This window comes from Nicotiana attenuata, chromosome 1, assembly GCF_001879085.1.
Source record: "Nicotiana attenuata strain UT chromosome 1, NIATTr2, whole genome shotgun sequence".
In the NCBI taxonomy this organism is placed as follows: domain Eukaryota; kingdom Viridiplantae; phylum Streptophyta; class Magnoliopsida; order Solanales; family Solanaceae; genus Nicotiana; species Nicotiana attenuata.
Window position 1 is genome coordinate 27,827,715 of NC_031989.1, and position 19,449 is coordinate 27,847,163.

Genomic DNA, 19,449 nt, shown 5'->3' on the forward strand with positions numbered 1-19,449 from the left:
TGCCTCCCAACAAGCGCTTGATTTAACGTCGCGGCACGACGCGAATCACTTTTTGCCTCCACCTCGAGCTTATGAATTGAACCCCCAATTTGGCATCAAGTTTTCGGCTATGCTCTAGGGGTGGAGGAACAAATCTAATTGGCCCAAGCAACCATTGTACTATTCTACACTTCTTGGCTTTTGATGAGGTATGTAGTCCTGTCTTTCTGGCAAGAAAAATTCCAGAATGTAGGCACCTTGTTCCTCATTCCTTGACTTCTCAATCGGCTCGGATGAATCTATTTCCATATCGTCATCTAAGCACAATGTAGAAAAATGTTTGGAGTGAGGACCAATGCGCTCACACACATGAACTTCAGGACTTTCAACATCCTCAACATCAATGATACTAGAGTCAACAAAATTTGTATCCTCAATGTCCTTGGCTGACTCTAGTCTCACTTCTTCAACATTGGCATCCTCAAATTGTAGTTGTCTAGGTTGTTGATGTTCTACTCTGAACTCCCCAATTAACACCTCAAATTCATGCTCTTCTTGGCTACTATCATCAATATTGGCTTGTTGAGCATTAAAAGCTCCAACCACTTGACTCAATTGAACCTCCAACTTGCGAATAGTTGCCTCTTGCCTTTCTATCTGCAATTATTTTTCATTATTCTGTTTCAGAAGGCACTTTAACATATCCTTTATCTCCTTCAGGTCTGCATCCCCAGGTTCTTTGTTCCTATTAACTTCACAAGAAAAGGTAGAACCATCATAGCAAGGGGTTGGGGGGAGATAAGAAATATAAGCACAACCATTAAAGTGACCATTTTTACCACCACACACATCACACACATTCCACAAATAAGATTGAGTTGGTGCGCATAACTCGCTCTCGGGAATATTTTGATAATTTTGATACGGGTGGTTTCCTTCACAATATGTATGAGGATCAATAGTAGAATTATCTACACCTAAATTCCTATAATTCCAAGATGTCATGTTTCTCAAATCAACAGCTATAAAAAAAATACAAAAAAACAAAACAAGATAAAAGTTCCAAACTTGAACCCTAGCAATATATACAGCTGCAACGACACCGTTAGTTCCCCGGCAACGGCGCCAAAATTTGATCACGCCCAACTCTAGTCCTAAAAAGGATAAGCGGTTGCTGCAAATATAATCCGGTCTAAAAGTCCAGAGTCGAATCCCACAGAGAACTAAGGCTTAGCTATATCTGTTTAATATCACTAAGAGGACAAGTTTGAACAATTTTCTAAATTATAAAGATTGAGATTTATATTTCTAACTAATTAACTAGCAAATACTACAAAACGGTAAAATTATCAACTAACGAGACAAAGGGTTGGAGACTAAATTAAGGAGGTCTAGAGTTATGATTTCCCCAATTGTCGGAATCCTTCTAGCTATGTTCCCTACAATTTCGGCAATGTATTCTCTACTGATCGTGAGCACTTTAGGTGCCGTAATTCTCTCTCGAGCAACTACAACAATTTACTAGACATATTCTCTCAAACTACGCTAGTTGGCTTTATCTAACCGCTCATTATGACCACGTCAAGACTTTGTTATTTCTAAACCTACCTTTAAACCCAATGTATTGATTTCTCAGATACGTTAGGAGTGACGTTGTTCAACAACTACCTAAATATGAACTCTCTCTCGAGCAGTACACACTAAATAGGAACAGTCAATTTATGGCCATTCAATCAACAACAACAAACACGTAGTTGAACAAGTAGAGAAATCCAACGACTCAATTATATAAAACATAACAAGAATTTATCCTACAAAAGTTCTATCAAAACACTAGATAACAAATTAGCTATTCATAATAGTATGTAAAATACAATACTAAAAATCATAACCAACAATGAAAAATAGAAAGAGGAAGGAAAAACTCATTGAAGAATTCCCCGTCTTGCTCCTATTGTGTCTCTGCCTCCTTAGATCGAATCTGTGTCAAAAATATGTCCAACCTCTCTTAAAATACCGTTTTTCCATGTATATATACCAAGTAGGGGCGGGACCAAATACTTATACCTTCTCCTACGCGAAAAAGGACAATTTTTCAGGTCTGGACGCCGCGGTCGCGGTCCGGGCGCGGTATTTCCCCAGTGTACTGCTTCAGTCCGCGTCCAGGTCCGCGGTTGCAGTTTCGACTGCGCTTGTCACCCTGTTTCATTTAGAATTTGGAAAAACGTAAAGCAGGAAAGTTGTAGCCCTTTGAGTTATCATTCCAACCGTATATTGTGGAGCACAAATGGAGTTCTGAGCAAAAAGTTATGTGTATTTTACTAGACAGTGCGCAATATGCCTACTCGATTCTTCGTTTTGTTGCTCTATCATCCGTTGATCCCCGAATACGATCCCGGCTTAATTCCTTGGGCTTTTACTCAGACTTCAAAGCACCAAATTACTTTAATTCATTCCATAACATCTATGTAGCTCGGAATCACTCCTACAAGGCATAAAACACACAATTACTGCAAAACACTAACGATTAAAACGAGAACTCAACTAAAGTGTAGTAAATTTGAGTGTAATAAGCGACTAAAATACGTAATTATAGCCTATCATCAGGTGGCATTCTTTGGTCTTCTAGTGTTTCCTAGGAAGGACGGGAATATTGATGTGCCGGTAGCTGGAGTCATCAAAGTCTTGATTACCAATGCCAAGAGCACCCTCGCCCCTATGATAATATCTATGATATTCCGAGCTCTCACGGCTTGTAATGCCAGGGCAGATTTTTTTAAAGGATGCAATTTACTGTTACAAATGTGGATGATTGAGCATCTGTGCCATCGGCCTCAATATATGAATTACGGATCTACAGGGAAAAGCTGCATTGAGGAGTTTGACACAAGGGTTTCTGGGTTCAAAATTCCAGAAGGGGTTAGAGATCGGATAACCCGCTTTCGTTCCTAACTGCAGGACAAATAGAGTGGGCATTGGGCTGGCTTCCTTCTGAAGAAATTGTGTACATGCCTGCCACCGGTCCTTACTTCCTCCTAATGGGCCTTCGAGGCATCTAGCCTTATGCCCCATACCAGGTCTTGAGATAGTTGGGAAGATGTCAGGTAGTTCCCCAAGATGTGGATCTTAGTGTTCATGCAGTTGAGATCCGGTCTGATGGTCAATTCCATGAAGAGGTGGTTCGTCACATTTGCAACGAGGGCCAGTATTTGACAGCAAACACCCGAGTACGTGACCTGGCTAGTGGCGAGGTCTCGCCTGGTTATCTTGCTTGGTATAGAAAGAAGTTCACTGCAAGGTCCGAACCTGAAAGGCCAACCAAAAGGCCTCACATTCAGGAATTTGTTGAAGCGTCGCAAGAACAATGGGCTTGGTTGACCAAAGAAAACGAATATAGGGCCACCATAAGCAAGTTGCAAGGGCAAATCAGGGATCTTAAATTTGATAATGATTTACAAGATGCTGCAGATAAGGGTGAAAAGAAGAAGTTGGCCCAAGAAAATGAAGTCCTTCGAGCCCAGATCCAAAGAATGAAGATAGCTGCTGAGAATCCGGAAAGAAGCAGAGTAGATGAAAAATTCATAAACGGTCTTAGGAAGAAAATATGTGACTATAGGGATGATTTGGAAAAAGCCGAAGGTAGTCTGGCAAGAGCCCGGGCACAATTGGCGAAGAACGCAGAGGGACGGGCAGAGTTTGTTCGGCAATTAAAAAGGAAATATGATGGAGAAGTCGCAAACCTGAAGAAAAAGCTAACTCCCCTCGAGAATGAGATGGCTAAACAAACAAAGAACTTCAAGGCAGATAGGGAACATTGTTATGCACTGATGTCTCGGCTAGAAGAGGATATGCAACAGTTGCAAGATCAAAGCCATCATGATACTCAAGTTCTCGAAGCGAGGTATCAACAAATTGGACGCTCGCTCCAAGAGAAAGGCATCATTAGGGAAAGGGTTAGAGCAATTGCCGACTACATCGTCATGAAATGCCATGAGTATGAGGATATGACTAGATCCACTTTCTTCGCCGCAGTGATGACCTTTGTTCGCCAGATAATGAATGACTTGGATCGCCTCCAAGGAGATCTTGCACGTAGTCCCGTGGCGAGACCGACTGATGTCCCGTTGGCCCCTGGAGTATTTTTAGAAGCACTATGTACTCTTGATTTTCTTTTCGAGTCTGTATTTTAGTTTCCAGTTCTAGAGTCTGTTTCGAGTTTGTTTCGAGTCTGTTTTTAGTTTTTCAATTCTTAGAAAGGTAATGGAGTCGTTGTAATAGAGTAAATTAGAAGTTTTTATTTTAACGAAAAAATTTGAAAAAGCCCAAAAATGTTTATTCCTTTTATTTTGTATTTATTCCTTGAACTACGTGATGATCTAATTCACGCGGTGTCGTGATATCTAGGCAATCCCCATCGGATCCGGTCATAGTTTTAAATAACTCAAATAAAAGAGAAAATGACGAAAAGAGAAAACCAAACAAAAAAAGAAGAGAAGAAAAAGAGAGAAAACAAGAAAAAGAGAGAAAGCAAGGAAGAGAGAGAAAACAAGAATAAGAATAAGAGAGAAAACAATGAGAGAGTGCAAAGAAAAGAGAGCAAATAATGAAAAGCGCCGAAAGAAAAGAAAGAACGGGGAGATAAACAAAAAGCCGGGATGGGACACGCAACCGTTGCAAAACATGTAGAAACACATTTAACTGTATAGGTGCATCACATCCCCCCAATGTGCGATTCCCATGTGTTAATTGCCTCAAAATAATCGGTTTGTTGTGTCTGCTGTTGAGATCAGGTTCTGTTTTTAAGGTGGTTGGTTTTGTGGTAACCTGGATTCGCACCCTTACATTACAAGATCCAAGGGAAGTGTCGAAATGTCGTCGGAAAGTCATCTACCAAAAATTTCCATCCAAGAGGATAGCCCGATATCGGTTATCCCAACATCAGAGTCAGTGGCTGCTGAAGAAAATAGGGCACTGCGCCTCCGCGTGTTGGAAATGTGGGACGCTTGGTACAATGATAGAGAGCCGCCTAGTGCAATACCTGGTTTCCCCGAGCTACTTCCCAGAGCAAGTGGAACCTTCAACATCCCAATAAATTACCCGAACACCCCGCTCGGATATCCCACCATCTCAGCCCATTTCGCCGGAGCGCCTTCTGAGGTTCACCCCCAGGCATTGATTTCGGGAGTGGATTCTAATATATTCACCGCACCACCAACCTCGGCTACGGCACAACCAACTTTGCCCAGGCCAAGCTTTGAGCCATCGTCCTTTACTTTCCAAGTACCACCTTTTCCATCGGACACGACTCATTTCACCACCAATTATTACCCTCAACAACCTCGGTATGAGTTTACCGCGGGACAAGAGAGAATGAATCCCGAGCAAGAGGAAATCACTCGAAAAATGAAAAGCATGGAACAAAGCCTCAAGAATATACAAGGTTTAAGTGGCCAGAAGAGTGTATCCTACGGTGACTTATGTTTGTTCCCGCATGTTCATTTGCCCGTCGGTTTCAAGACTCCCAAGTTCGAAAAGAATGACGGACACGGGGACCCCATCGCCCATCTCAAGTGGTATTGCAACCAGTTAAGAGAAGCGGGCAAAAAAGAAGAACTCCTAATGGCTTATTTCGGAGAGAGTCTAGTCGGAATTGCATCCAAGTGGTATATGGATCAAGACATATCTCGCTGGCACATATGGGATAATTTTGCTCGAGATTTTGTCACGCAATTCCAGTACAATATAGACATAGCTCCAGATAGAAATTCTATGTCTAATTTCAAAAAGAAGTCGTCGGAGAGCTTCCGAGAATATGCTGTCAAGTGGCGCGAACAAGCTGCCAGGGTGAAACCCCCGATGGATGAGACCGAGATGGTCAGTGTCTTCCTACAAGCCCAAGAGGCCGACTACTTCCAGAACATGATGTCTGCCATGGGAAAGCCGTTTGCTGAGGCTATCACAACTGGGGAGATGGTCGAGAATGGTTTGAAAACGGGCCGCATATTGAGCCAGTCCGCTATAAGAGCTACGTCCCAAGCAATCCAAAGCGGTTCAGGGGGTGTAGCAAGCTGAAAGAAGAAATAAGAAGTGGCAATGGTGGCTTCAAGTCTGAGAAACCCCCGTCAACCCGAGGTTACTTCCCTTCAAACACCCCGCAACATTATCATCCTCACCAGGATGCGGCTTATGCCATGACTCCTCAGCCTTATGCGGTGATGAATGCCCAGCCATACGCTCGGCCACAACAACAGTTTAACCAAAACCGAGCTCCACCTCTTAGAAATATCCCTCCTCACCAAGCTCCATATAATCCCCGTCCTTCACAAAATAATTTTCCGTACAATGCCCGTGCCCGTGAGCCACCCAAAAGAACCAACTTCATGCCCATCGATGAATCATACTCTAGCCGTTTCCCTAAGTTGGTCCAAATGGGTTTATTGCAACCCGTACCTCCAAACAGGCAAAACCCAAAGTCGCCCTCCTACCGACCCGGTACCCGATGTGCTTATCATTCAAGAGTGAAAGGTCACGACACCGAAGATTTATGGACTCTTAATAGGGCGGTCGAAAGTCTAATAGAACAAAAGCGGGTAGTGCTGAAAGATAAAGAGATCCCCAATGTGACCAATAACCCATTGCCGGGTCACAACAACGGGCCAGTTATTGGGATGATTTGTGAAGATAAAGAGTTTGACCCAGCTCTGAAAGCTATCATCGCTATCGCCGATGTTGAAAAGAAGCCAAGGGCGGTTGCAAAGCAAGCAAAGGGGGAGAAGAAGAGCAATTCCACTCCTCGAAATGTAGAAAAGACTGTGGAAGCCAAGATAGGGGTCCTAAAGATGCCATTCTTTATGTTCCCCGGGTCCCCAAGAAAGAACAGTTCGTGTTGAGTCCCCCCAAAAGGTTCGAGCTAAACAAGGGACCTAAGATGTATGTACCAAAAGGGACTTATGTGGCGCGGGGGCTGGTAATTTCACCAAGGCTGAATGAGCCCGTGGTTATCAGCCGCGCACCACAGAAGCCCATGAAGGATCCCACTGCTGTCCCCTGGAACTACAACAAAGAGGTAGTGACGTACAAGGGAAAAGAAATCATGGGGGAAGTGAATTAAACAAACCCGTCTGGGAAAAACCTCAACTTGGGGGAATTGAACAAAGCCAAAAAGAAGCATTTTCCGCTCAAAAAAGCCAGTCAGTGCTGAAGAGGCCAAGGAGTTCTTTCGAAAGATGAAAACCTCGGATTATGATGTAATTGACCAACTCCGGAAGTCTCCCTCCCAGGTCTTAATTTTTTCTCTACTCATAAGTTCGAATGAGCATCAGAAAGTGTTGATAAAGACCCTCAATGAAGCATATGTTCCGATCAAAACCACTATTGAGCAACTTGAAAGAATGGCAGAACGATTCTTTGAAGTAAACCGAATTTTATTTAGCAGAAATGACTTGCCCCTGGAAAGGGATGCCCACAACAAAGCTCTTCATTTGACAGTTCAATGTGAAGGGTACTACGTGAAAATAGTCATGCTGGATGGCGGATCTGGGGTCAGCATCTGCCCTCTCTCAACTTTGCAAAGAATGGAAATTGGGACTGAGAGAATCAGGCCTAACAATGTTTGTGTACGTGCTTTTGATGGCGTCAAGAGAGACACAATAGGGGAAATTGATTTGATCTTAACTATCAGTCCTGTGAATTTTGAAGTGACATTTCAGGTCTTGGACATGGACACTTCCTATAATTTCTCCTAGGAAGGCCTTGGATCCATGATGCAGGGGCCGTACCTTCTACTCTCCACCAAATGGTGAAGTTTGAACACGAAGATCAGGAAATCGTGGTCCATGGAGACGAAGAGCAATCAATTTATAGGGACCCGTCAGTCCCATGTCTCGAGGCTAAGGAAGGTAGCGAGCAAATAGTCTATCAAGATTTTGAGATTGTGGTCGCGGATCAGTGTGAGGAAGTAAACCCGTTTCCTCAACCCTTTTTGTCAAATGCGTCAATCATGGTCGCCACTGAAATGATCAAGCACGGGTATAAGCCCGGGAAGGGGCTCGGGGTATCTTTGCAAGGTATCACGGAACCTATCACTTTAGCCGCCAGTGAGAAATTCTTCGGTGTGGGTTTCCAAGCCACAGAAACTGATGTGACATGGGCAAATGAATGAAAGAGCAATGGTTGGGTGTTGCCTCAGCTGATCATGCATCTCTCCAAAACATTCGCCAAGCCAAGGTACATAGAGGAAGAAGATGAGGCCTTCACGGCCGAAGAAATTGAGGATATATGTGGAGCCATGAGGCAAATGTTATATGAAGCTCACATGGTCCAGCAGGGTGAAGGATCAAGCACTGCTGAGGTGCAGTATATGGGGCCCGACGCCAAGCTTCAAAATTGGAAGGCTACTCCGTTCCCAGTCAGGCGGGAATCCTGGTAGTTTAGTCTTGCCATCTTTTCTGCATTCGGAGTTATTCCAGGGTGTAACTCAATTGTTTCTTTTAGGTTATTGTCTTTAAGATTCCAATGTAAACTCTTCTATCTTCAAATTCAATAAAATGAAATCAATATTTCATCGTCTATGAATCTCTTTCTTTATTCTTTCGAATTTTTGTTACTTTTCTTATTTCTTCTTTCAATTCTAATAATACGGACTTAAATAACATGACATGCTTGCGGACTTCAAGCCCAGATCCTAACACGCTGTCTAATTGTAAAATAATGAATCAAGAACCATAATACGATGAAGATAAGGCTTTTAGGGAAATAAACCGAGAATTGGAACAATTTGAGAATAAGCCTAAGCCAAACTTAAATGAAACTGAGCCACTTAATTTGGGTAGTTTAGAAGAGGTCCAGGAAACCATGATAAGCATTCACACTGATGAAAGAACTAGGGATGCATTGATCCACCTTTTTTACGAATTCAAAGACGTGTTTACCTGGTCCTATGATGATATGCCATGACTAAGTGTTGATTTAGTGGTACATAAATTGCCAACTTACCCCGGTTATCCCCCTGTCCAACAAAAGCAGCGAAAGTTTAAAACGGACATCAGTGACAAGATTAAAGAAGAAGTCACCAAACAGTTGAAAGCGGGTGTGATCCGAGTGTTCCGATACACCACATGGTTGGCTAATGTGGTCCCAATGCCAAAGAAATATGGGAAAACCTGAGTGTGTGTTGACTATTGGGATCTAAACGAAGCGAGCCCAAGGACAACTTCCCGTTACCAAACATCAACATCCTTGTTGACAACTGTGCCAAACATGATATACAGTCTTTTGTGGATTGTTATGCTGGGTATCATCAGGTCTTGATGGATGAAGATGATGCAGAAAAGACGGCTTTCACCACCCCTTGGTGTATTTACTGTTACAGGTTCATGCCTTTTGGTTTGAAGAACGCCGGGGCAACTTACATGAGAGCTATGACTTCCATCTTCCATGACATGATACACCAAAAAATCGAGGTGTATGTGGACGATGTGATCATTAAATCGAGAATGCAGGATGACCATGTTCGGGATCTGAGAAAGTTCTTTGAGCGTCTGCGTAAGTATGACTTGAAGTTAAATCCAGCTAAATGTGCATTTGGAGTTCCGTCTAGGAAACTTTTGGGGTTTATAGTCAGTCGGAGGGGCATCGAGCTAGATCCAACAAAGATAAAGTCTTTTCGGGATTGGACTCCTCCGAGAACCAAGAAAGATGTTATGAGTTTGTTGGGAAGGTTAAATTGCATCAGCCGATTCATTGCTCAGTTGACTTCCACATGTGAACCCATATTTAAGCTGTTAAAGAAAGATGCGGTGATTAGATGGACAGATGGGTGTCGAGAAGCTTTCGACAAAGTCAAAGAATATCTGTCGAATCCACCAGCCTTGGTCCCACCCGAACCTGGAAGGCCTTTATTTTTGTATTTGACAGTGTTGGAGAATTCCTTTGGATGTGTTCTCGGGCAACATGATGTGACCGGGAAGAAAGAACAGGCAATATACTATTTAAGCAAGAAGTTCACTAGTTGTGAAGCCAAATAAACTTTATTGGAAAGGACTTGCTGCGCCCTAACTTGGGTCGCTCAGAAGCTTAGGCATTACTTGTTGGCCTACACCACCTATCTCATCACCATATTGGATCCTTTGAATACATATTCCAAAAGCCAATGCCCACGGGGAGGTTAGCAAAATGGCAAATCCTGCTCACCGAGTTTGACATAGTCTATGTCACCCGTATGGCAATGAAAGCTCAAGCTTTGGCAGATCACCTAGCTAAAAATCCTGTTGATGATGAATATCAGCCTTTGAGTACTTACTTTCCGGACGAGGAAGTAAATTCAGTTGAGGTAATTTCAAAAGACAACAACGCTTGGAAAATGTTCTTCGATGGATCTATGAATGCAAAAGGTGTCGGGATTGAGGCAATTTTGATCTCACCCACTGGTCAGCACTATCCAGCCACAGCCCGACTTCGGTTTTTCTGCACGAACAACACTGCCGAGTATGAAGCCTGCATTATGGGCATGAACATGGCAATCGATCAGGATGTGGAAGAATTGTTAATCATGGGAGATTCGGACTTGATTATCCGACAAGCTCAGGGTGAATGGGAAACTCGGGATGTCAAGCTTATTCAATACAGGCAACATGTGGATGATCTTAGCAAGCGGTTCAAGTCTGTCGAGTTCAAGTACATTCCTCGGTTTCACAATGAGTTAGCCGATGCACTAGCTACTTTGGCCTCGATGCTGCCATATCCAGGAAATGCACACATTGACCCACTCGAAATCCAAATTCGAGAAAGGCATGGCTATTGCAGCGCAGTTGAAATAGAGCCTGATGTTCAGCCATGGTATCATGATATCAAAAGATTCTTGAAAACAAAAGAATATCCCGAGCAAGCTAGTGGAGACCAAAAGAGAACCATTAGAAGGCTTGCCAGTGGCTTCTTCTTGAGCGGAGAGGTCTTGTACAAAAGGACTCCAGATCTGAACCTCTTAAGATGTGTGGATGCCCAAGAGGCCGGAAGGATCATGAATGAAGTACACGCAGGAGTGTGTGGACCCCATATGAATGGATACGTCCTTGCAAACAAAATCCTTCGAGCAGGTTATTACTGGATGACTATGGAAAAGGATTGCTTCAGTTTTGTCCGAAAGTGTCATTAGTGTCAGGTACATGGTGACCTGATTCATGCACCGCCTTCAGAATTACATCCTATGTCAGCATCGTGGCTGTTCGTTGCTTGGGGTATGGATGTCATTGGGCCAATCGAGCCAAAAGCTTCAAATGGGCACAGATTCATATTAGTTGCCATTGACTACTTCACAAAGTGGGTCGAAGCGGTCACTCTCAAAGCCATTACTAAGAAAGCAGTGGTAGACTTTGTGCACTCCAATATCATCTGTTGTTTTGGTATTCCTAAAACTATCATTACGGACAATGCTTCAAATTTGAATAGTCATTTGATGAGGGAGATATGTGAACAATTTAAGATCACGCATCGGAGTTCTACCCCTTATCGGCCTAAAGCTAATGGTTCTGTTGAAGCAGCGAACAAGATTATCAAGAAGATTCTTAGAAAAATGATTCAAAGTTCTATATAATGGCATGAAAAGTTGCTATTTGCATTGTTAGGATATCGCACGATTGTGCACACATCAGTTGGGGCAACACCCTATCTATTGGTTTATGGCACTGAAGTCGTAATACCCGCAGAAGTTAAAATTCCATCTCTCTGAATCATAGTCGAAGCTGAGATTGAGGATAATGAGTGGGTCAAGACTCGTCTAGAACAGTTAACCCTGATTGGTGAAAAGCAGATGGCTGCAGTTTGCCACGGGCAGTTGTATCAACAAAGAATGGCCTGTGCCTACAACAAGAAAGTGCAGCGTAGGAACTTTGAAGTGGGGCAACTCGTTTTGAGACGTATTCTCCCGCATTACAAGGAAGCAAAAGGAAAGTTCGCTCCAAACTGGAAAGGTCCATACATTATAAGAAATTTGTTGCTGAAAGGGGCATTGTACTTGGGAGACATTGAAGGAAATGACCCTGAAACAGCTGCCAATGCAGACGCGGTCAATAGGTATTACATTTAACCCTTCTACGGTACCGATATTATCCGATTGGGATGACGAAGGCTTTCATTCTCGCTACCCCAAACACTTCAACCCTTTGCTAACCCTTTGAGCCGGTTACCTTTCTCCGATTACCCTCTTTGGAACCCGAAAACGTTTGTCAAAAAAAAAAGAAAATCAAAAACAAAATTTTCCCTGAACTACGTTCGACTTGATTTTGAAAGGATACGTAGGCAGCCTCTCTCTAGGGTTCAGTCACAGCAAAACAAAAAATCCACATTCCCCTCCAAAGTTGAAACTGGGGCAGTATTAATAATGGTTCGGCGATGTTTCGCCTGAAAGGTTCCAAAGTTGTAATTTCATCCAAACTCTTTTTACCCTAAATCCTGTTCAAAGTCCTTCTAATCAATCGGTAAAGAAGTTCAAAATGGGAGGATGTTGGTTATTTGGATCTGATACAATCAAATGAGAAAAATAAAATGAGAGAGTCTTATTGGTGAAAACCCACACGGGCACCGTAAGGCGATGGTGAGCAGAAAAATTGAAAATGAAAGAGTCTTGTTAGTGAAAACACACAAAGAGAACTATAAGGTGACGGTGAGAAGAGAAATAAGAGAGGTCAGTTGGTGAAAACCCGCAAAGGGCGCCACTGATCGAAAAAAGGAATTCCTTACAACCATCGGCACTGATAGAGTCCTGGCAAGGTTTCTCGGTTTTGAGGTATGAGTTATGATGGGTTTATGAGAGATTGGATGGTTGCGCAGATTGGGGTCCAGTCCAAGAAGCATGTCATGTCTATTGAAGTCTGCATGCACTCCAGATAAGTCCTTCTTTTCTTTCCCCGAAAGGGACACTTCTTGTTACATTCATTATCCTGTCCTTTGTTTACTTTTCTTTGAATCCCTTTCGGTCTAATCCTCCTCCGAAACTAATACAAAGAAAAGATGGCAAGATTTATTTTACAGGTTTCTGTTTAACAAAAGTTAAAATTCAAGGAAGGGCACCCAGCCTCAGCAGGTGCATCAAGTCGATCTCGACTGGCCATGATAGCTGATGCTCCGGAGTCAAAATTATTGAAAAGGAAAGAAATTCAAAGTCAAGTGCCCATAAAGGAAAGATAAGGAGAAAAGGCCAAAGCCCCACACGGGTTAGCCGTCACGCGGAATTTTTGAAAGTCAAGATCCCTGGGTTTAGAAAGGAAACCGATCTCCAGAATGCTAGCGAGCAATGGAGATTTTCATAGAAAGAGTTGGGCCGAGATCAAGTGACTAAAACAATCAGGCCACAAAACTAACCACCGTTTCAAACTAACAAATTGTTATTTGATTTCAAAACAGGAAAACAGGTGCAGTCCAAAACAACCTTGCAAAAAGCAGGTGCAATAAAAGCAAGTTACGTAGAAACCAAAACGGTTCTGCAGCAAAAGTTGACCCGAAAAGGGAAGTCCCTTTGTAAACTCTTCATTCATTCTCCTAAATAAAATGAAAAAAAGAGAAGAAAGTAAAGAAGAAGAAAGATTCAAAACCATGGTAGCCTAGGGTCCCCAATCTCTAGCTACGTTTTTCCAACATAGGGTCCCATTCCCTAGTCGATGCCAACATAATCTGGTAATTTTTATAGTATAGGGTTCCACTCCCTAGTTGATCCCCGGCGTAACCCAAGGACCTTTTCCGGCATAACCCGATGACCTTTCCAGCATAACTCGAGGACCTTTCCCGGCATAACCCAAGGACCTTTTTCCGGCATAACCCGATGACTTTCCTGGCATAACCCGAGGACCTTTTCCGGCATAACCCGATGATTTTTCCCGGCATAACCCATGGACCTCCCCAGCATAACCCGAGGACCTTTTCCGGCATAACCCGATGACCTCCCCGGCATAACCCGAGGACCTTTTATGGCATGACCCAATGACTTTCCCGGCATAACCCGTGGACCTCCCCGGCATAACCCCAGGATCTTTTCCGGCATAACCCGATGACCTTTCCGGCATAACCCGATGACCTTCCCCGGTATAAACCGAGGACCTTTCCGGCGTAACCCGGTCATTTTTCCAGCATAACCTGGCAATCTTTCCAACTCAGGGCCTCCGTTCCCCAGTTGATTTCATTGTAGTTGTAGGGTCTCCACTCCCTAATCTCTTTTTCCCAGGGATACACAATCCCGATTTTAATTTCTTTCAATAAAGAAATAGTTTAGGTTTTGTTGCAATAACTCACGAATTTTTCCTAGTGAAAACTGGGGCAAAAAAATTTTGTTCGTTTGTTTGTTTTGGTGCCTGAACAGGTTTTTACCATAAGGCACAAGTTTCGAGGCGACCAAAAGAAGAAGTCTCGATTCAAATAAAGAAAAGAAAAACAAGGAAAAAGCAGAGAAAAGATGTGGACCGCTCAAGATATGATTAAAGTCGCAAGCTTTGCATGTCCCGCCGTGATCCGAAAAGCTGAAGAAGAATGAACCAGCAGTTGCAGCAAACGAGCATCAAGATTCGGATCAGAGCCTGCAGGAAGAACCAGCCAAGACTCAGGATCAAGCTTTAGAAAGTTTATAGATAGGAATCTTGTAACTCATAGTTGATAGGCTTAGCTAGTTTAGCTTTTTCATCTTTCATTTTGGTGTAATAAGGAGCTCAGCAAGCAGAAACATCAGCAATAGCACTGAAATCACAGTTTCTCGGTAGTCCCAGCTACCAAAACTTCCAGAACTACACTGACCTGATTCCTTTATAGCCAAGGATATGTAGGCAACCTCTAAAGCAAGGTTCGGCTAGACTTTTTCCGAAAGATGCTTGCCACGGAGTTTCAAACGGGCAAAAATCGCTCGTAATTGCTCATTTTATCTTTGCCCGAAAACCCTTCGTGTTTCCGAGCAAAGAGGGGCAGCTGTGAGCATGTGATTTTTGCCCTATATAAAATACTCCTATAAAATCAAAGAAAATATATTTTTTCCAATTATTTGCCATTTTATAGGATTTTTGTAGGATTTTATTAATTGTTTGCATTTTTTTGCACGTTTAATTTTGTTAAAAATCATAAAAAAATTTCAAAAATACCATGAATTGCATTTAGATCTTTGTTTTTATATTTTTTAGGATTAATTAGTTAATTTAATTATTTTATTAAAAATAAAAATCACAAAAAATGGCTTATGTTTACATTTTATCTTTTAATTCTTAGATTAGTGATTTTTCTCTTTTAATTTAGGATCAAGTAATTGTTATTAAATATTATAATTAGATAATCAGTTTAATTTTATAATTCATATTAATTTAGGAATTTAATTTAGGATTTTTAATTCAAGAAAAAGAAAAAAAACAAAAAAAGGAAATAAAAGGGGTAACTGAAGAAAGGGGTTTTTAATCTGAATTCGTCCCAAAATTCCCCTCCCCCCCCCCCCCCAAATCAATCCAGACCCAGGCCAAAACCCTTACCCGGTCAGACCTCCCCTCACCCAAAACGACGTAGTTGCATTGCAAAACTACACCGTTTCGATGCCTTTGCCCCATTAAACGACCAAATCCCCCTGGCTTCATTAATTCAACCAATTTCATTAAGTTTAAACCTAGCCCCGTTTCTCTCAGAGACCACCGCCCCACTCCACCGTTCCTCCGCCGCCCGGAAATCGTCTCGTGGCGGCGGACCACCTCCAAAAGCCCTCAAATTTCAACCACACAAACTCCATCATCCCCTCACCCATATCCCGCCATTGATTTCTCCAAAAGATCACTCAATTTCTCTGAATTTGAGATCCAAGAATAAAAATCTAAGCTTTTTGCCTTTTGTTCAAATTTTCTTGATTTGGTCCTCAATCCATGATGAAGCCTGCATGAATTCCCCAATTTTTTCAACGAAGGAAGTCGTTTAATCTTGAGATTGTCCTATCTCACAGATTGGCCGTATTTGGGCAAATAATCTGTGAATGATTCAAATCCTCTGAGCCTTTGCCTCGTCTTGTCTTTGGCATGTGGCGAGGATTGTTGCATGAAGCACTGGCCATGGACGAGATTCCGGCCAGTGATCATGTTATAATTCTTGCCATTGGCCGAGATTTTTGTTCGTCGGAGTTTGAATCAAGCTCCTGTTGTTTTTCTCAGAGGTATTGAAGTTTTTGGCGATTTCATCGGTATAATTCTCCTCCCATTTCTTCATAACCTCTACTGTGATGCCATTTTAATGTCTAAAATTATTTTTCTAGGGCATGATTGATTAATCAGTGATTAATAGCAATAATTAGGCTTAATTACTTTCATAATATATAGTTTCTAAAAAGATGCATCATTAGTCTTTGATTAATCAGATCTTGGTTTAATTCTGCATAAAATTGTTTTTGGTTTATGGGTGGGTTCAGATTTGGGTTCTGTTAGTGCAAAAGCCCAAGTAAAATATTGGGCTTGTGGTTTAAGTGGTCAAGGTTCAGTACCACCTGGGTTAAATCTTAAAACAGTAAAATAAAAGGGGTAAATACAGGGGTACTGGGGGCTCGAATTGGATAGGATTTGAGGAAAGCTTATAGGAAGCTTCCAGATAAAAGCTGACAAGGATCATTTAGAGAAAAAGAGGGGGGAAATTCTGGGGCAGGGGTGTAAGTTGATTAAATCAAAAGTTTAAAGGGTACTTTTGAAATATAAAAATCTGATTTGGTTGCCCTAAATCCCCTCTATAAAAGATCCTCTTGCCAATGATTAGGGCATAGAAAAAGAGTAAAAAAAAGGGCAAACAGCTGAAAACAAACTTTCCTAAAGTGTTCTTAAGAAATTTTGAGCTTTCTTTTGTTCTGGAGTTCTTCTTTGCTGGGTTTCAGAAGCTGGAACATAATTTTGGGTTTGTTCATTGCTGGTTTTTGCTGAGCTGAGCTAGGAACTGCAGATTTCTTTGTTTCTTTAGGCTGATTTTCCTTTTGCTAGGTATTTTTTTTTTGAACCTTTTTATGTCTTGTTGAGTTGCCTTGAATGAAATGTTGTCTTCTTTAAACATTTGAGCATAAGTGAAGTTGGATTATTTTACTCTTGCAATGTTCTTGGAATTTCCAGCATGTTTTAAAGCCTTAAATCTATTTAGTTTGTTTTCTTTTCATTCTTTTTTTTGTTTTAATTTGTGCAATGGTTGGAGTGTTAAGACAATGGAAATGGTCTATTGATATCTAGTAGTTGATGTAACATGCAATTTGGATGTCATGCTGTCTTTCCCTTTTCTTTTCTTTCTTTCACGTCGTTATTCTTATTTATGAGTAGTATGAGCCATCGGTTACTAAATGTCTTTTGATTTGAAGGTTGAAGTTGTTGTTTAGATCATGCAGATTTGGCTGTAGTCTAAATAGGAGTTCTACTGTAGAGTTCTGTATATGAGATATGTAGATTTATGTTAATTTGAGGATGTGAAGGTTGTTTGCTATTGATTACCTAGCTGTAGTTTGCAGATCTGACCACTAATTAGTTAGATTGGTAAGCTCTAAAGCTAAGGAAGGGATTTAAAGTCGCAGGAAAGGAGTTTGGAGCTGAAGATTTAATCTGATCATGCGTTGGTTTAGTTTGTTATTGTAAATTATTTTTGTATACATTAGAAAGTATTAATTATTAAGAGTTGTGATTGAAATGGCCAGAACTGTAAATGCCAGATTCTAGATAGTCTTCTTTTGAAGTTTTTGAATGTCAATGATTTCCTTTTCTATGCATTTGCTGTGCTGGGTAATTACCACAAATTTGACTATTTGTATAAGGAGTTTTGAGTCAACTTATTGTGTTGGGCTTAGTCAAAGTTAATTATCAGCCCAATAAAGAATTCTAGCAAATCGTTTAGGGCCTGATACTTTTCATAAACGAGATTATATACCTGGCCCGTATTCTTGTAATTAAGATTCATGATTTCCTTACCAACTCAGTTCGCACACTTTGGGTTCAAAATTGATTGTATTTAGTTCTTGAGTTCTAGTTTATCAATATGATTGTGACCATTTGTTGTGCTTCTCTTAGTGTTCAAAAAATGCATCCACCCACTATTAATTTCAAAATTTGGACCTCGCATGTAATATTGAACTGTAGATTTGTATTTGAATCTTGTGAACATGTGTAGTCTGTTTTAGGCGTGAACCTGACAAATATCGTTTTTTTACTAATGAATTACTAGTAATTGAGTACAATCCATTTAAAATAAATTGAGGTGTGCCATCTATAATTACAACAACAACAACAACTACCCAGTAAAATCCCACTAAGTGGGGTCTGGGGAGGGTAATGTGTACGTAGACCTTACCCCTACCCGATAGAGCAGAGAGGTTGTTTCCGATAGACCACAAGAAAAGACAACTCATTAGTAACTCCAGTAGAAACTGTAATAGTAACAGAAGCACAACAACCAAAAGATGTGCCATCTATAATTGAACTCCATAATTCATGGCCCTCACATTAATACCAACTAGTGTAGAAAACACTTCGAATATTCCGTAGTTTTCTTTAGGCTCGTAATTAAAATCGTCACAACTACGGGTACGGTTCCCGTGGTGTAGTTGTTATACTTAAGTTCAAATTAGTTTTAAATATGAACATCCGTAGTTCGCTTTAGTTGAGTACAAATTTTTTAAAATAAATTAAGGTGTGCCATACACAAACAAAATCCATAACCTATGTCCCTCACATAAATATTGACTTAGTGTAGAAAATAATTTTAAACACTCTTAGTTTGCTTTAGGCACGTTTATAATAAAATCATCATAGCTACGGGTATGGTTCCCGTGACGTAGTTGTGATACCTAATTTCCAAACCCGGGGGTATATTTATGTGACCCGGCCACAACTTCTAATAACTTTAATAAATTAAACATGTTGTGAATCGTGGGTACGGTCCCCGTGACATGATTCGCAATATGTATCAAACAAGCAAGTGTACGTCAATCATAACTTGTTCAAGAAATAATTCCATAAATCCTAAAAAAGAGGTATAAAATAATTAAAAGTGGTTATAAAGTTAAAAATTCACAATAGATTTAAAACGCATAGTAAATCAGATAATAGGCCAATATTAATAGTTTAAGCGACCGTGCTAGAACCACGGAATCCGGGAATGCCTAACATCTTCTCCCGGGTTAACAAAATTCCTTACTTAGAATTTCTGGTTCGCAGACTTTTAAAATAAAGTCGAAATTTCCTCGATTTGGGATTTTAAAATAAACCGGTGACTTGGGACACCAAATAAACTATTCCAAGTGGCGACTCTGATAAATTAAATAAAATAATCCCATTTCGATTTATGTCACTTTAATTGGAAAAACTCCCTTATATACCCCCTCGGGTGGTAAAAAAGGAGGTGTGACAATATGAAATATCCTCAATGGTCCATAATTACTCAAATAGTATCAAACTTCCTCGAAACCCGTGGCAACCTTACAATAAAATCCATAATCATACGCTTTTACTT